This window comes from Pongo pygmaeus, chromosome 18 (genome assembly GCF_028885625.2).
Source record: "Pongo pygmaeus isolate AG05252 chromosome 18, NHGRI_mPonPyg2-v2.0_pri, whole genome shotgun sequence".
In the NCBI taxonomy this organism is placed as follows: Eukaryota; Metazoa; Chordata; class Mammalia; order Primates; family Hominidae; genus Pongo; species Pongo pygmaeus.
Genome location: NC_072391.2, coordinates 57998861 through 58019363, shown reverse-complemented (window position 1 = coordinate 58019363; position 20503 = coordinate 57998861).

Below are 20503 nucleotides of genomic sequence, written 5' to 3'. Positions count from 1 at the left end.
GAATGGTAATGCCTAGGTTTTCTTCTAGGGTTTTTATGGTTTTAGATCTAACATTTAAGTCTTTAATCCATCTTGAATTAATTTTTGTATAAGGTGTAAGAAAGGGATTCAGTTTCAGCTTTCTCCATATGGCTAGCCAGTTTTCCCAGCACCATTTATTAAATAGGGAATCCTTTCCCATTTCTTGTTTTTCTCAGGTTTGTCAAAGATCAGGTAGTTGTAGATATGCGGCATTATTTCTGAGGGCTCTGTTCTTTCTGTTCCATTGATCTATATCTCTGTTTTGGTACCAGTACCATGTTGTTTTGGTTAGTGTAGCCTTGTAGTATAGTTTGAAGTCAGGTAGCGTGATGCCTCCAGGTTTCTTCTTTTGGCTTAGGATTGACTTGGCAATGCGGTCTCTTTTTTGGTTCCATATGAACTTTAGTTTTTTCCAGTTCTGTGTAGAAAGTCATTGGTAGCTTGATGGGGATGGCATTGAATCTATAAATTACCTTGGGCAGTATGGCCATTTTCATGATATTGATTCTTCCTACCCATGAGCATGGAATATTCTTCCATTTGTTTGTATCCTCTTTTATTTCATTGAGCAGTGGTTTATAGTTCTCCTTGAAGAGGTCCTTCACATCCCTTGTAAGTTGGATTCCTAGGTGTTTTATTCTCTTTGAAGCAATTGTGGATGGGAGTTCACTCATGATTTGGCTCTCTGTTTGTCTGTTATTGGTGTATAAGAATGCTTGTGATTTTTGCACATTGATTTTGTATCCTGAGACTTTGCTGAAGTTGCTTATCAGCTTAAGGAGATCTTGGGCTGAGACAATGGGGTTTTCTAGATATACAATCATGTCATCTTCAAACAGGGACAATTTGATTTCCTCTTTTCCTAATTGAATACCCTTTATTTCCTTCTCCTGCTTAATTGCCCTGGCCAGAACTTCCAACACTATGTTGAATAGGAGTGGTGAGCGAGGGCATCCCTGTCTTGTGCCAGTTTTCAAAGGGAATGCTTCCAGTTTTTGCCCATTCAGTATAACATTGGCTGTGGGTTTGTCATAGATAGCTCTTATTATTTTGAGATACGTCCCATCAATACCTGATTTCTTGAGAGGTTTTTAGCATGAAGCGTTGTTGAATTTTGTCAAAGGCCTTTTCTGCATCTATTGAGATAATCATGTGGTTTTTGTCTTTGGTTCTGTTTATATGCTGGATTACATTTATCAATTTACGTATATTGAACCAGCCTTGCATCCCAGGGATGAAGCCCACTTGATCATGGTGGATAAGCTTTTTGATGTGCTACTGGATTCGGTTTACCAGTATTTTATTGAGGATTTTTGCATCAATGTTCATCAAGGATATTGGTCTAAAATTCTCTTTTTTTGTTGTGTTTCTGCCTGGCTTTGGTATCAGGATGATGCTGGCCTCATAAAATGAGTTAGGGAGGATTCCGTCTTTTTCTATTGATTGGAATAGTTTCAGAAGGAATGGTACCAGTTCCTCCTTGTACCTCTGGTAGAACTCGGCTGTGAATCCATCTGGACCTGGACTCTTTTTGGTTGGTAAGCTATTGATTATTGCCACAATTTCAGCTCCTGTTATTGGTCTATTCAGGGATTCAACTTCTTCCTGGTTTAGTCTTGGGAGGGTGTATGTGTTGAGGAATTTATCCATTTCTTCTAGATTTTCTAGTTTATTTGCGTAGAGGTGTTCGCAGTATTCTCTGATGGTAGTTTGTATTTTGTGGGATCGGTGGTGATATCCCCTTTATCATTTTTTATTGCGTCTATTTGATTCTTCTTTTTTTCTTTATTAGTCTTGCTAGCAGTCTATCAATTTTGTGGATCCTTTTGAAAAACCAGCTCCTGGATTCATTAATTTTTTGAAGGGTTTTTTTTGTCTCTATTTCCTTCAGTTCTGCTCTGATTTTAGTTATTTCTTGCCTTCTGCTAGCTTTTGAATGTGTTTGCTCTTGCTTTTCTAGTTCTTTTAATTGTGATATTAGGGTGTCAATTTTAGATCTTTCCTGCTTTCTCTTGTGGGCATTTAGTGCTATAAATTTCCCTCTACACACTGCTTTGAATGTGTCCCAGAGATTCTGGTACGTTGTGTCTTTCATTGGTTTCAAAGAACATCTTTATTTCTGCCTTCATTTCGTTATGTACCCAGTAGTCATTCAGGAGCAGGTTGTTCAGTATTCATGTAGTTGAGCGGTTTTGAGTGAGTTTCTTAATCCTGAGTTCTAGTTTGATTGCACTGTGATCTGAGAGACAGTTTGTTATAATTTCTGTTCTTTTACATTTGCTGAGGAGAGCTTTACTTCCAACTATGTGGTCAATTTTGCAATAGGTGTGGTGTGGTGCTGAAAAAAATGTATATTCTGTTGATTTGGGGTGGAGAGTTCTGTAGATGTCTATTAGGTCTGCTTGGTGCAGAGCTGAGTTCAATTCCTGGGTATCCTTGTTAACTTTCTGTCTCGTTGATCTGTCTAATGTTGACAGTGGGGTGTTAAAGTCTCCCATTATTATTGTGTGGGAGTCTAATTTGCCATATTAAAGGTGTCATGCTGAGCAGTTTATCTTTCATTCATGGAGATGATACAGAGGTCTGCATCATTGTATGTCAGATCAGTGTGTTAGTTATTAGGGCCTTCTGTGATCCACCCTTAAAATTGTTTTCTCCTATATGCTGTTTTCTTTTTGATCACCAGTTTTGCTCAACGGTTAGCCAACTTTCCTCTTCTCAGTTCTATAGATCCTTCAATGCCCAACTCAAATACAACCCTTGCCTGTATGAAGGCTCCCTTATTATTCTAATAGAAAGTAATCACTCTTCTGAATTGTCAGCAATTTGTCTATGCCACTCACAGTACTTAATTTTTTCTGATTCATTGAGTTATTAGTGTACAACACTTTTAGCAGCTTTATTTTAGCCATCCATCAATATCCTAGTAGGTAGCAGGCATTTTATAATATACCTCTCTGACTATCACCTCTACGAACCTTCAATCAGTTAGAGGGCAAAGACATGTCTGCTTAATCATTTTATTCATTATAACACCAAGAAACATTTCCTTGAGTTCAAAAAATATTATTTGAATAAATAATTATTAGTTGAATCAACTTATACTGTTACCCTGAATCTGACACCAAGGTATAGTTTTGATTTTTCTTTATGATATCTTCATCAGATTTTTCTCATCTTCAGGATGTTGCCATTGATTTAACAGAATTGACTGAGCACCTACTATATGCAAACAACATACTAGGTGCTTTAACTATATCCAGACACAGCATAAAATTGCTCTTTTCATTAAGGAACATACAAAGGTAAAGGCAAATATTAACTACAATGAACAATATACATAGTACATTCGTGGTATTGTGGTTTGAAAAATAAAAACCACTTAGGAGGGTTCCAAGTCTTTGGAAGCCAGGATATAAATCAAGTAGAGAGATGAGAATGCAGCTTGTTTTAAAAGGATTACTTGGGCCACTACTTGAAAATGGGGGAGATTTTAGTCATGAAGATCTCAAAGAGAAGACTAGGAATTAGAACACGTGCATCTTATATCACACACATCTTTTAAAAGGTTAAAATATCCCTGGAAGTATGCTTTAGAATCTGATAACATAACTTTTCCTGTGGGTAATTGGATATCTAGGGAATAGAAAGAGGAAAGAGAATTTTATTCTATACACTTTTGTAGATTTTGAATTTTGAATCATGTGAGTGCATTATCTATTCAAAAATCAGATAAAAATTCTCCTAGGAAGGAAATGGAGAGCTGCTTAAATTTCTCAAAATATTAGAATATTTTTGCATTTTGGGAAGTATTTCATAAAATTGGCACATTTAAGTAGTTTGAACTATTTTTTATCAGTTAACACCTGCTGTGTAATATATCACCCCAAAATTTACTAATGGGAAATGACAGCCATTTATTTAGCATAGAATTTTGTGGGTTAACAATCTGGACAGAGATGAGCAGGGCAGTTCTTCAGATTTGGGCCAGGCTTAGCTGATACCAGCTAGGTCCTAGCGTCTGTGATCATCTGGTGTGTGTTTTGGGGCAGGATGGTCTATGATGTAATGGCTGGCATCGTTGGGTCCTGTCTCCGTATCATCTTTAGTAGGCTTGCTTTGGTTTGTTCACATAGTGAACAAAGGAGTTCAAGAGCAGCAAGAAAGGAAGCTTTGAGATCTCTTGAGGGTTGGGCTAGAATTCTCACGTTGAGTACATAACAAGGCCAGCCCATATGGGAAAGTAGGCTCCATCTCTTTAGAAGAAGAGGTAAAATATTGTGATCATTCATTTTGCAATTGTCTATAACTATAAAGTGAAAATTAACAAGGTTAATGTGGAGTTATTTCCAGACTGGAGGTGGAAACCATATCATTGTTTCTTAGCCACATTTAAATATTTTCAATAAGAGAGAATTCAGTTACAATAAAGACTACCTTAATTATAAATGTGATTTTTAAATGTGTGCTTCTCACTTCAGAATATTGAGGATAGATCTGTGTCTCTATGAAGTAACTTTCTATTTTAAAATTAAAGGGCTTCCCTTTTGGATTTTTTCCCTGATAACCTCTAATATGATATAGTCCCTATCACATCACTCTTATTAAATATTCACCCTTTCTTTTTTATATTATGTATATGGGAAAACAGGACAAACATTTTTAATTTGAGTCTGATCAATATCAAATATAGGCCAAAGGTTAAATTTTTACTTTTGCATGCCATTTTCATATTGCTGTATGTTTAGCTTTAAATGTATGCAAAGAAACATTCTGGCTTCAGCTATGCTCCAGCACCTGCAAATTTTATATTGCACGTGTCATTGTTGTTTCTTTCCATGCATTTTTTGAATTCATTCCTTAAGTATCTGTCTTAACCAGAATGTAATTCATACATTCTTTGAAAGGTCACACAGTTCATGTATCTTTAGATCTTGGAATGAACCACAACATTCTTACCACTTATTAGCTGCTTGAAATTAGACTGACTTTATCTCTAGAAGCCTTAGATTATTTAGATATTCAATAGAAATATTGTGATCTCCTTCATATGATTTTTGTGAACATAAATATGAGATAACAAGCCAAAATTCTTAGCTTAGTGCCTTACACCTGTGTGTATTCTACATATTGGCTGCTTCCCTTCTTTGCTGCTTGTATTCTTATGTTTCAACAATTTGGTAGCTTTCTAACTCAAGTCAGGTATCTTTAGTACAGAAGCTCAAAGATTCAGATGCTGCTCAATGGTAGACCTCTAGAAATGATACTCCACATTCACGGCTGAATTATTTGTCACAATAAGGGAATCCCAGTCATGTTCTCGTTCTGAGAACTGTGTGTGGTTCTTTCTTCTCTGTAAAAAGTAGAAGTATGTGAGGTGGGAATAATAATTATAGTAACAAAGATCATGATAACAATAGCCACCATTTTAGGTAGAATGAAACCATATTAGGAAAGCACAGTCCTTATTCCCATTTTAGAGACTGAACACTGAGCCTCAGAGTGCCTGACTTGCGTGGTAATGGTTACAACAGCTGTTAAAGGATAAAACAAAAACTTTAATCCAGGTCTATACCCTTCAAATTCCTTGCTCTTCACTCCATATTATATAAAGAAATGTAGGTATGAAATTTTCACTGATTAACTGACATTAAAGCTGTCTCTATTCATATTTATGACTTCTTTAAAAAACTTTAAACAATTTTCTAGAGTTGAGTGATATTCAGACACAATAGAAAACATGAATTTGAGAGTAATTACTATAGCCATCATTGGATCAGTTATAAATTAGACCTAATTATTTAAGTCTAGCAAGATTGTGATGCAGCCCTGCAGTGATGATGATAGTGGAATTTGGTGGATATATGTCACGGGCTCTGAAGAATGGGGTGATAGATGGCAATTATCATTAGGGACTTTTGAATAAAGATGTTGGTGTCTTCTCACTCATTAGACCAAATAGTTCAATGGTCATTAGAAGTGGCTGTGAAAAGCAATGAAATACCATCAGAAAAGGAGTAACGCTTATTACTTTAGCAACCTATTATTTCCGTAATGGTGGTGTGATTAAGAAATCAACATCAGACATTATTCCCTGTCAGCTGTGGCTTTTAAAAGCTGGTGTCAGTGGCCACATATTAAACTTGGAACAGTTTCCATACATTTAGTGGAATTCACACAGCACATACCATGTTCTTTTCCAGCCGTGACTTTAATTTGAATATTATCAGGGGTAGGTCAAAACAGATATGCTATAAATCACTCCAAAAGTTTGGTCAGAGTTGGATGCACAGGCACAACATTTACTATAGAAAGGAAACTGAGTTTTTACAATCATGGTTTGTAACAAATCTCTCAGGAACAAGAACACAGATGTGATTGTCACTTTTTTCCTCCTTACGCATGGTTGTAAATACAAGTTGTGGGGCTTTGTTGAAGAGTAATGCATCACATCATGACAAAAACACCAGATTCAATGCAACCAGGAGGAACAGTGTAGGCCACGTTGTAAATTAAGAGACACAAAAACTATACTAGAGGATATTACACTTAAGGAAACAAATTCTCATTATTTTGAATAAGAATTGAATTCCTAAAGTCTGACCTAAATGACAATCATAATTGGATATTTACAATGAAAAATATGTAGAAAACCTACAAGCAATAAGTCAGTGATTATGCACTTGCTAAAAACATGTGCTTGGCATTTTTTAAAATTTTCCTAATTGAATCCTAATTAGGATGTGCATTGGAGTGTTAATTTTTGGTAACTATACCTCTGGGGCATTTTTACACCTTCAGGAGCCTAAGCTTATTCAGATATGTAAGATATAATTATCAATGAAAAGAAGTACCATGTTGTTGGCTTGGAGAGTTGCTTATGTGTGATTTCTTTCTGCCTCTGCCTAAACAGCCCTGGGGACCTCTCTTACGGGGAACTGTAACACCTTCTTTTGCTGCAATATTGCCCACTTCAGCTGCCTTGTAGGTAAAGCATGACTCTGTCTGCATGACTTCAGCTAGGTCTTTTCTTCCAAAGAAAAGAGAATCCTGTACAGATGCTCAGTGAATCTGAAAGTAAAGTTGACAGCCAATCAGGAGTATTCAAACTAGGGGTCCACACAACAACTCAGAGTGTGCCAACATGAAATCATTTGAAGTCCATTTTGGCTTGACACTATATGCATTAAAATTAAATAATGGGTTTTGTAATGAGAATTGGGAATTATCCTTAATTGCTCTCCCAAGACTTTTTCTTTTCTTTTTTTCTTCAGAGTCTTGATCTGCCACCCAGGTTGGGGGGCAATGGCACGATCTTGGCTCACTGAAAACTCTGCCTCGCAGGCTCAAGCAATTCTCATACTTAAGCTTCCTGAGTAGCTGGGACTACATATGTGTGCCACCATGCCTAGCCAGCTGTTCATATTTTAAAAGTTTTGTTTTAGTTCTTTAAAGTATTATTTAAATATTATTATTTAAAGTATTTTTGTTTATGCCACATGATTTTCGAGATATGGAATATTACTCCATAATCGCAGACCTCCCCTAACATTTTCTTATAGAAAGGCTAAATGTATTTCCATTTGCATTAAAGCTCTCTGACATCCTTTTTCCTCATATTGCCAATGTATCTTAGACTTTCTTTTCAAATTGTCTGTCTTCCAAGTTGCCAACACTTTTGGTCACCTTACACACTATGACCTTAAATTGGGTATTGAGTAAGGCATATATAAAGAAAGCTAAAGCTCCAGCTCATGAAGCTTACAGTCTGGAAAGCTAAGCAGTTATAATAATAGAAATTATAATAGTATTATACTAAATAAAATCAGCAATAACAGTAATAACCAGGAAATACTGCATTCTTGATGTATCCCATATACTCTATAGTTTATTCATACTCAAGTTCTCATATTATCACCTCCAGGAACTTCCAGATCTAAGGTAGGCATTTTCTGTATAGTTTATCCATGTGGAACCGAGAATCTGCAAAGTTAAGAAAACTTGTTTAGAAGTAGCAGAGTCAGGAAATGCCATGCCTTGTCAGGAACAGAATGAAGAGACATCTTGAAGCCATATGTGTGTAGTGGTTAAGGGCATTTGAGATAAGAATTCTGGGTGAAAGAGGATTATGAGTATGGTGGTATTGTTGGGAAAGCATAGAATAGGATATTTATAATGTTATCACATGAAAGAGGGAAAAAGATTAAGAAAAAGGACAAGCTCACATTCAGGGAAGCCAGTTTCTATCTAAGGAATAATTTATCCATAAGAACTTTCATTAACATAGATGGATTTTCTTTCTTTTTTTATGTTTTTAAATTGTTCTTTCTCAAAAACATTGATCGAGTTTGAGCCTTATCAATAATTTGGAGACATTAGAAGACGGTTCTTTCTCCCCACTAGTTTGTTGTCCACTAGTATATCTCATTTATTCATTTTTAACAACTGCCATCCTATGTATGCGCTTTCTAACACTGATAGGTTTAATTTCTTACCACTTGTCTCTTGCCTTTGCATTCAGAAATAATGTTCTGTCTGTAATAACAGGTTCCCTTCACAAACCTTCACATGGATCTAATGTGTTCAATTCCACCCCTTGCCCTACTCCAAATCCTGAACCTAGACAATTACAATCTGTTCATGCTGAGTTTTGCTCTTAACTAGAGTATATGCTATTTGGGGTGGCATGCAGTAAAATTCTAAAAGTCAGAGAATGAATAGGTTCTCCCTCCTCATAAATACCAGGAGCAATGTCATCGCAAATAAGGATTTCAGGGTCTTTGACCCAGGCAATCAAGCCTAAGTGTGTATTTGGCCTTGGAAACTTGCAATATTGGCCACTGATGGTTGGGTGTTCAATGGGTTTCTCTTTGTTTTAGGTAAGTCATCTCCTTTGCCCCATTCTTCCAGTAATTCAGAACCTAGCTAGTGTTGGAGATCTTTGGAGACAATCACCATTGCTGATTTGACTTGGAAACAACATAACCTTTGGGGCACGTTTTTAATAAGGGATTTTTGGTCAAGTGGCAACACTGTCTGATTATTAAGTATATGAAGAGGGAGTAGCAGAGGGTAAGATAGGAGACATTCTGACATGGGTTCCTCAAACCTTGGGGCATGAAACAAAAAAAGGAAAGAAACTCAAATTACTACTATATTTAAGTATTTTTACTAAAATTTTCATTGACTTCTCAACAAAAATCAGAGAATAGGTGTACCCCAATTTTATAGATTGGAATGTCTAAGGTTCATAATATTAAGAGACTTACTCAAGGTCCCATAGCAAGTAAGTGATGGAGCCAGGATTTAAATTTAATTATGAATTCAAATCATGTTCTTGAATATTCTAAACCAACACTTACTAACTGCACTTACCCAGTGTAAAACAAGCAAAAAGTCCTTCCCTAGTGGCACGTCCATGGTTTTATACATTTCACTTCTATTTATAATTTTAATAAATCCTTCGGTACACTCATTTTAAAAATCACACTTTCCTCTTACTTTACTTTCTTTGATAACAGCAGAGAGCAACTGTCAACAGATGTGAAAGTTTACAGATCATTAAATTCTCCTCGATGATGCATCCTCAGAAATGACCTGGTGTCAAAGGAGCTCCTCTTTCCCATCTGAAAGAATTAGTTTCATAGCAGTTTTGTCCCAAACTAGTAACTTAGTCAATTTTCTCCAATGTGCAATTAACCTGAACAATTCAGGAAATAGAGGCCAATGTGAGATCAATTACATCCAGGCTCCTGTTTACATCTGAATCCTATCTCCTCACCTCCTAGGCTATTTGCCTTCTCTTAAAGACCTTCACTGAGTCACCTATAGGCTCTGGGACAGATGATTCTTCAACAGACTTTACAAGACAGCACATTTTGTTTGTGACTAATCAAGGGGGAACAATTATACCAATCCACATATCTATATCTCCATTACTATCTGCTTTACACATACACACATGAACACAAGAACATGTTATTTTATATGGGAAATGTCTCTTGATTCATAATTTCCAAGTCCAGAGATGGAAAATGATGAATCATCTCTAAAACTCTGGCTTAGTTACCATACTTACAAGAAATTCTAACCTGGCTAAACAAACAAATTTAATCATGCTGTATTTAAATTCCATTTGTACCTCATGCATTCCATAAAAACTGCAGCTTAGCACTTTTATTGTATATTTCAAATTTTTATACCTCCATATCACTTGCTTTAGTATATGCTCTAGAAAGCAGAACTGTGTTATTACCAGCTAAGTATCTCCAGGACATAGCACAATTCTTGGCACATATATATTGATCAATACATATTTGTGTATTCATTTATGTATAAACCTGTTTAAAATGATATTCATCATTGTCTATGGGTATATGATAGGAATATTTCTAAGATGACTCCCATTGATTCCTATCTCTTGACATTTATGTCTTTGTGTTATTCCCTGCCCTTGAGTGTGGGCTGTACTTAGAAATTAACAAATCGAATACAGCAAAAGTGATGGAATATATTTTCTATTATTAGGTTACAAAATACTAAAGATTCCATCTTATTGGCAGCTTCTCTTCCTTTCTTGCTATTAGGAAGCAAGTTGACATGTTGGAGAAGCCCATGTGACAAAGAACTGTTGGCCACATCACCACTAATTCTAGAAATAGCTCAGTATTCTCTGTTTGTGAAGCCTTTTCCAAATGGTCTGTCAGTTATCTATTGGTCTGTAACAAACTATTCTGAAACTTATTGTCATATAACAACAATTATGGATTAGATCTTATATTCTCAGTTGACTCAGTGGCTATGGAAGCTCCAATGTGGCCGTAGTCACATGGCTGACAGTTAGTCCTGGCTATCAGCTCTGATGTCTTGATTCTTTTCCATGTAATTCCTCAGTGGAATGCACAGGATTTATTATGTGATAGCTCCAGGTCAGGGTCCCAAGAAGGGCAGATACAATGCATAAGGACCTTTCAATCCTCTGCTTATAACATGTTTGCTGATGTCCCACTGGCCAAGGGCAAAAACATGGCCAAATCCAAAGTGACAATGAGAGAGAAAAATACAAACTGATGCGTACCTGAAGTAATGTTTTTTATTGGATATAATTGCTGAAAGGATTTACAACCAATGGTACTGATATTTAGATTAATAGAAGTGGCCCTAGAATGCCAGAGCTTATAGAGGCACTAGGGGACATGTAGTTCAATCCCACCATCCTATAAATGAGGGAGCAAACATGATCAGACCAAAACAATTACTTAAGTAGAAAACAGGGTCACAAAAATTAGAAAACAGGGTCACAAAAAGTGGGCGAAGGACATGAACAGACACTTCTCAAAAGAAGACATTTATGCAGCCAAAAGACACATGAAAAAATGCTCACCATCACTGGCCATCAGAGAAATGCAAATCAAAACCACAATGAGATACCATCTCACACCAGTTAGAATGGCGATCATTCAAAAGTCAGGAAACAACAGGTGCTGGAGAGGATGTGGAGAAATAGGAACACTTTTACACTGTTGGTGGGACTGTAAACTAGTTCAACCCTTGTGGAAGTCAGTGTGGCGATTCCTCAGGGATCTAGAACTAGAAATTCCATTCGACCCAGCCATCCCATTACTGGGTATATACCCAAAGGACTATAAATCATGCTGCTATAAAGACACATGCACACGTATGTTTATTGCGGCATTATTCACAATAGCAAAGACTTGGAACCAACCCAAATGTCCAACAATGATAGATTGGATTAAGAAAATGTGGCACATCTACACCATGGAATACTATGCAGCCATAAGAAATGATGAGTTCATGTCCTTTGTAGGGACATGGATGAAATTGGAAATCATCATTCTCAGTAAACTATCGCAAGAACAAAAAACCAAACACCGCATATTCTCACTCATAGGTGGGAATTGAACAATGAGAACATATGGACACAGGAAGGGGAACATCACACTTCAGGGACTGTTGTGGGTTGGGGGGAGGGGGGAGGGATAACATTGGGAGATATACCTAATGCTAGATGACGAGTTGGTGGGTGCAGTGCACCAGCATGGCACATGTATACATATGTAACTTACCTGCACATTGGGCACATGTACCATAAAACCTAAAGTATAATAATAATAATAATAATAATAATAATTACAATAAAAGAAAAAAAAAAGAGAGATGAAAAAAAAAAAATTCAGATTCTTTTAAATTAAATTCATATTCTCTTTGTTCTACAAGACACATTATTTGTTTGTAAACATCAAGCCATTCAAAGGATTGTAAAAAGAAGGTCACACCATGCCACTCTGGGTTGCTGAATACAATTCTAAAATACCTGATCCCTTTTCCTTTCGCCTGGGCTATTTCAATTCAGAAATATGTTAACATTCTATAATTAGAAATTTACTCTATCTCCAACTATGCTGTAATGTGCCTGTTATTTGAGGGGTCACTACATTAAACTACCAAATAATGAGTTATCTCCCACTAGCAATTAGAATCTAGTAATCTAAATCATTGTTATTATAATGTCTACTTTTAGTGCAAATAGAAAAACATTAGTGAGCTCACATTCAAGTAAACACCTAATTTTTAATCTTCGCCAGGGTTATTTTTATTGGCTGAAACTATTATTGCTTTAACCTTTCTGTTCTGAAATAAACCTAGCCAGGCTGTGGGTACAGATCAGCACAAAGGCTTTTGCTATGCAGGTAAATGCTTCTGATTTTTTAAGCTTGGATTACTGTAATTCTTATTTTCTGGAGCTTTTGCTCGTGATGATTTCTCAGACATAGCTCTTGGAGAATGCAGCAGTTGAATCTTTGTGAGAAGGCACCTGGCTTGGGAAGTTATTCCTATTTTGATATCCCTACACAAGACCCTATCTAGTCTTCAATGATAGGATTTATATTTAAGCGACTTTCTGCTTTTAGCTAATGCTATGCTTACAATATTTCTTATAGTCTGAATCATAATATTCTAGTCAAAATCTTGTGTTTTAAATTTTACTTTTCTAACTAAAAAAATTATGATCAATATTGAAGAAAATTACCTGCCATCTCTCTTTGACGTTAATTTTTTAAAAACTCTAATCAACTGCTATATTTTTACTACTAATTTCATTTCTTTTTAGGATAAGCATTTGCTCTTTAAAGCCTATCCTTTTCTGTATATTCTATAACACATTTTGTAAATTACAATTTTTCTTTTAAGTGGAATATGCTCTTATAAATTTTAGTTGAAGGAGCAACAAACAGGAGCTTAGTCAGAATTATGTTTAAGTACCGGTTCTATCACTTATTTGGTGCTTGGTCATGAAGAAACCCTTTTACTTATTTGTCCCTATGCTTATTTATACATAAAATGGGAAACTTGGGGCCAGACCTGGTGGCTTATGCCTGTAATCTCAGCATTTTGGGAGGCCAAGACAGGAGGATTGCTTGAGGAGAGGAGTTCAAGACTAGCCTGGGCAGCATAGGGAGACTCAGATCAGAAATACATATATAAAAAGTAAAAATTTTTAAACAAATAAATCTCTGTGTTGTCCCTGTTTTGTTGTCCCTGTTTTGAACCCTGTATTGTCTATGAGAGTCTCTAATATAATCCATCCAAAAAAACAGAAACAAAATTCTATGTAAAGTAAGAAAATATGAAAGACATTGTAGAAATTAAGAGAAATTGCTAAATTTACAAGTAAAAGTGATCAATTAATTAAAGTTGGACAACAAAGCCAATAAAATCTCCTGATTTTATCATGAAGATAAAAAATGTGAGAATGGAAAAAAGTTGAAAAATACTGGCTATATAATACTTTACTAACAGTTACCCCAAAAAGGGAAAACAAAGAAAAAATTGGATTCAATACAAAAAAAAGAAGACATTTTCTGAACATCAGTCATCAAAATTAAAATATGAGCCTAGAAATTAAAATGATTAATTCTTAGACATTACTAAATCATTTTATTGCTCCATAATTTTAGAATCATAAGCAATAAAAGGACTATTCTAAGTTATTGTGAGGTGGAGGTCAGTATGAGGTGGAGCAGAAATAAGCCACTTATAAATAAACTAAAATGTTAGATCAGAGTATAAGGAATTTTGCATGTTTTGAGGATAAAAGACATTTGGCTAACAATTGTATGCCTATTCTGACTATCACACACAATATTTTATATGGGACCCAGGAAATAATAGTTCCAATAATAATTATAATACACATAATAACAAAAGAAACTTCCAGGATGATGGTTTTAGGGCAAACATAAAGACTCACCAAGCTAAAGCAGAAGGTTTTAGAGATTCAAGAACAATCTATATTGGATAGTATTCAACATGATCCTATACATTTGATGATATTTATTAGTTATCATGTTACACATGCAACCCATAAGCAAACTGATTAGAGCTTAATTATGTTACACAAGAGCCTATTTAACACATCTATAACATGTAATGTTACACATAGGAAGGTACATAAAGTTATAAAAGTAGATATACAAAAGATAAGAGCTGGAATGTCAAAGTAATGGAGAACTGAGAGAGGGTAAGAGGGTTCTAATATGTTTAATTTGTAAAGAAAGACATCAAAATGTCTGTAAAAGACAAATGGGATGTGTATTATTTAAAAGATACAAGACTAAACAGCTCAGAAATAAAAAGTATAATCTATTATATGGGATGCAGGAAAACGTCTGGATACTATGGTGTGAGTTTAGTTTTTACTTCAGGAGAAAATAAATCAATTATAAACAATATTGAGTATAAAGACATTTAGTAGAAGTATATTGTGGGGGGTATTACCAGTGCCTTGCCTACATTTCTTTGGACTTTACTATTTCTTTGTGCTCCAGGTAACTGACACCTACGTCTGTGAGCCTCAGGACTTTTTCCAGAAGTCCACTTTGTCCACTGGTGAAGCAGGTCAGAAGTGCTGGGGAATAACCACCACGAGCAGAACTCAATCATAGTCCAATGGAAGAAGATGAACAAATGTCCTAGCTTTTTCCACCAGCAAGTGAGATATTTCTGAAGCATCCATTTTATATCTTTTTCTATAGAACCTCTATTCATTCATTAAAGTGACTGAAGTAACAATACATCCTACATTAGTACCTTTCCTTACCTTCCCTGTGTCCTTTCCTTATTTCCTTGCACTTTTTGAAAAAACTACTTAGATTTCACTCCTTGACTCAGGATGTGCTTCTGGAGGGACCAAAACTAAGACACATTTTTAGACATGAACTCAACCAACATGTAGTTAAAAGGTTTATCCCTTATGAGTAATAAGGGAAATAGATGTTGCTTTTCATTGTAAGCCCTTAAGTACTATTTGACTATTAATAAATGTTTTGATAGACAGCTATTGACCAATGGTAAGGATAGATTGGTAGATTAATAGATATATAGATATCAGGTAGGTCTTTGTCACAGCTGATAGTTAATCCAGCCAATTTATAAAAATCACTGACAGAATCAAGCCCATAATTAAGCAATCCAAAATTTTCTCCAAATACCAATGCCAGGGTGGTAGGGTTGATAAGACACAAGAAATAACCGGAAGAAAGGGTGTTTGAGAAATTTCTGAGGTCACAACCCAATTTAGCCTTTTACATTCTCCCCTTCAAGCTCTTTCTTATTAAAGCTCAACTGTGTTCTCAGTACAAGCTCCTGCTACAATCCAGCCTAGTTCCTGTATCTTTTATATGGTGCCAAGAAACTCAAAGCTGTAGTATCTCCCTCTATCATCATTACATTTCCAAATTTTTTGCTGACTCAGACATGCACAGCTTGCTGACTGAGTCATACTCACCTAATTCTACTGATTTACTGTGTTTCACTTGTACTAATATAACTTAGAGTATTTATTTTCAAACACACAGAACTGCATGATTATATATTTTCCTCTAGAAATCCTTTAAGCAACTACATGTTATATACTTCTCAATTAACCTAATCAATTTCTGTACTTCACAATAATAGATTTCCCTTCTAATCAATATAAAAATATATTCTTCTCACAGGTTAGGCTAAAATTGATTCTACAAGAAGGCACACCTATCTTCCAGTGTCCCTTTGTGCCTCTGATACCCCAGATAGGCAGCAATATATTTCTACTGGGGTGCCACAATACAGTTTGAACATTATAGATCAAGCTGTTCTTATGCAAAAATAGCACTTACTATTTTGAGCAAGGTTTGAGATATTATAAACGTTTGCCTGGCTGTTGTATTCCTGGCTAGATTTGCCTGACTGTCATGAACACATGGAAACCATCTAGAGACTAATATAGAGAAGTTGGATTATGGTGATTCCTGAATGAATGTTCGGCTACCAATGTCTTGACATTGCATGTAGACTGAAGTTTTCACTGAGGATTGTAGTCATAGCAAAGCAATGCTTTCAACTCTTAATTCACTTTTTGAGTCACACAGCAATGAGCCATCCCCAGCAGTAGCCTAGTTTCAGATGAAAAATTCCTAACTGAATCATGGGCTCATTTATGTCAAATTTCACAAAGGTGAATGTTTTCTTCTTAAGGAACAGCTATTCTTAATGCCAAGCTTCCAAATTTTTATTGAAATATTAATCAGAAGAAGACATGAGGGTTGATGATCAGGACAGAGACCCAGTCCAGGGAGCTTACAGAACTAGGCGTACAGACTGATAATAATTAATAACAGGAAAATATGACCATATAACAGTAAGGTAAAATGTTACGAGAAACTTTGGACTGTAACATCTCCCCTCCAACACCAAACTAGGAAATAGCCATGAGACCAAAGAATGACTTGAACAACTCCAGTTTGATAAGTAGATGAGTTTATTAGGAATTAACATATAAGGCACTCCTGGACAGTGACAGGTCAACTCTAGAGAGCCTGCAGGTTCTCATCTTTAAACTAGTTTTAGGCTAATATTCTTGATCTTTGCTTACTGTGCTTAAGAGATGTGACTGTTTTTCTTAGTAGGTTCACAGATACTTCCTGGGATATTTAGGTTCCCAGGAATATCTGCTCCTCAGCTGGACACCATAACCTGGCTCACTGCCTGGCCTTCAAGTTTCACTCAGCAGACAAATGCACCCTTAAGTAACCTGGTAGGGAACCTGTCACTCTACATAAAGAATATATGGCATGCCACAATAACTGGTCTGGAAGATGAGAGAAAGCTTTCCTGGGATCTGAAAGATATATAAGAATTCCCTAAGTGAAGTGGAGGATGCTGCTGGTAGTAGAAAATAATGTTTTGTGTGAGAGAAACAGCACGAGCAAAACTTCTGAGTCACAGATGAGTTGCCTCAAGAAAAGAGAGAACATATCAGAGACTGAAGACCATATCCGGCAAACATATTTTCTTTTACAGCACAGTATTTTTTTTCTATTAGCTGCTGGCCCAGATTTAAATGCTAAGAGACAACACAGGAAACTCTGTATATCTGCTTTCAATTCAAAACAAAGGTGAAGGGTAAACACTGCAGCCATATCCTTCTAGAGCACTGATTAGCTTAACTGTACTAGTCTCCATGAGATGGGTTGTTCTCTGTTCTCTCTCCCTCTTGCCACAGTTCACACATCCTATTGTATATTGTTTTACTAACTTCCCGGTCTGGGCAATTTAATGTTAGTTACTGCCTTACTATATGAGCACCATAATTATTCAAGATATGGAGTAATCATTTCACCACTGTGTCCCCATCCCAGCAGAAAACCCAAAATATAATATAAGCTCAAAAACTGTTCTGAATGAAGCACAGGTGAAGCACTTGAGGGACAAATGTAAGCTACAGAATGATACAGAAGGAGAGATGTAAACTCCATGAGAAAAGAGGCTGAGAATTAGTCAGGCATGAGACTGCAGTAAATAATTTTTACTTTATCATAGGGCAAGAAAAAGCCATCAAAACACGGTAATCTAGGGAGTGAAGATTAGACCTGCCAAATAAGAATTCCACACCACTGTGGGAAGGAAAATATTACTTACGGGGTATACTTCAGAGTTTATAAAGTATGTTCACTGTATCTGTTTTTTAGTTTTTAATGCAAATTGTGAGGCATATGTTGAGATATCTCATCTGTGTCCAGATGGAGAAACTAAGACTCAGTGCAGTGACTTGTCCTAAGCCACAGGGCTAGTAGATTTCTAGAGTTAAAGAAAAGTCATATCCCTTGCCTGCCTATGCCCTCCCCATAATAACCGAAGGTAGGGAGATATGCTCTTTTCATGATTGCTATATTTAAAACAGGACCTAGACTTATGCTCTTGCATAAGAATGACTAGGAAGATCTAACAGGATTCCAATAATTACTTGTTTAGAGTTGAGCAGGAAGATAAGAAGACTCTGATATGTTTCCTTTTTGTAAATGTGTGTTAGTCAATGCAGAAACCCCTTTTAAGAAAAACATAGCGGAAATAGCCAGACGGGAGGAGCCAAGATGGCCGAATAGGAACAGCTCGGGTCCACAGCTCCCAGCGCGAGCGACGCAGAAGACGGGTGATTTCTGCATTTCCATCTGAGGTACCGTGTTCATCTCACTAGGGAGTGACAGACAGTGGGCGCAGGTCAGTGGGTGAGTGCACCGTGCGCCAGCTGAAGCAGGGGCGAGGCATTGCCTCACTGGGGAAGCGCAAGGGGTCAGGGAGTTCCCTTTCCAGGGGTGACAGTCGGCACCTGGAAAGTCGGGCCACTCCCACCCAAATACTGTGCTTTTCCGACGGGCTTAGGAAACGGTGCCCCAGGAGAGTATAGCCCGCACCTGGCTCAGAGGGTCCTACGCCCACGGAGTCTCCCTGATTGCTAGCACAGCAGTCTGAGATCAAACAGCAAGTCAGCAGCGAGGCTGGGGGAGGGGCGCCCGCCATTGCCCAGGCTCGCTTAGGTAAACAAAGCAGCCTGGAAGCTTGAACTGGGTGGAGCCCACCACAGCTCAAGGAGGCCTGCCTGCCTCTGTAGGCTCCACCTCTGGGGGCAGGGCACAGACAAACAAAAAGACAGCAGTAACCTCTGCAGACTTAAATGTCCCTGTCTGACAGCTGTGAGGAGAGCAGTGGTTCTCCCAGCATGCAGCTGGAGATTTGAGAACGGGCTGACTGCCTCCTCAAGTGGGTCCCTGACCCCTGACCCCCGAGCAGCCTAACTGGGAGGCACCCCCCAGCAGGGGCAGACTGACACCTCACATGGCTGGCCAGGTACTCCAACAGACCTGCAGCTGAGGGTCCTGTCTGTTAGAAGGAAAACTAACAGAAAGGACATCCACACCAAAAACCCATCTGTACATCACCAGCATCAAAGACCAAAAGTAGATAAAACCACAAAGATGGGGAAAAAACAGAGCAGAAAAACTGGAAACTCTAAAAAGCAGAGTACCTCTCCTCCTCCAAAGGAACGCAGTTCCTCACCAGCAACGGAACAAAGCTGGACGGAGAATGACTTTGACGAGCTGAGAGAAGAAGGCTTCAGACGATCAAATTACTCCGAGCTACGGGAGGATATTCAAACCAAAGGCAAAGAAGTTGAAAACTTTGAAAAAAATTTAGAAGAATGTATAACTAGAATAACCAATACAGAGAAGTGCTTAAAGGAGCTGATGGAGCTGAAAACCAAGGCTCGAGAACTACGTGAAGAATGCAGAAGCCTCAGGAGCCGATGCGATCAAATGGAAGAAAGGGTATCAGCCCTGGAAGATGAAATGAATGAAATGAAGCGAGAAGGGAAGATTAGAGAAAAAAGAATAAAAAGAAACGAGCAAAGCCTCCAAGAAATGTGGGACTATGTGAAAAGACCAAATCTACGTCTGATTGGTGTACCTGAAAGTGACGGGGAGAATGGAAACAAGTTGGAAAACACTCTGCAGGATATTATCCAGGAGAACTTCCCCAATCTAGCAAAGCAGGCCAACATTCAGATTCAGGAAATACAGAGAATGCCACAAAGATACTCCTCGAGAAGAGCAACTCCAAGACACATAATTGTCAGATTCACCAAAGTTGAAATGAAGGAAAAAGTGTTCAGGGCAGCCAGAGAGAAAGGTCGGGTTACCATCAAAGGGAAGCCCATCAGACTAACAGCGGATCTCTCAGCAGAAACCCTACAAGCCAGAAGAGAGTGGGGGCCAATATTCAACATTCTTAAAGAAAAGAATTTTCAACCCAGAATTTCATATCCTGCCAAACTAAGCTTCATAAGTGAAGGAGAAATAAAATACTTTACAGACAAGCAAATGCTGAGAGATTTTGTCACCACCAGGCCTGCCCTAAAAGAGCTCCTGAAGGAAGCGCTAAACATGGAAAGAAACAACCGGTACCAGCCACTGCAAAATCATGCCAAAATGTGAAGACCATCGAGACTAGGAAGAGACTGCATCAACTAACGAGCAAAATAACCAGCTAACGTCATAATGACAGGATCAAATTCACACATAACAATATTAACTTTAAATGTAAATGGACTAAATGCTCCAATTAAAAGACACAGACTGGCAAATTG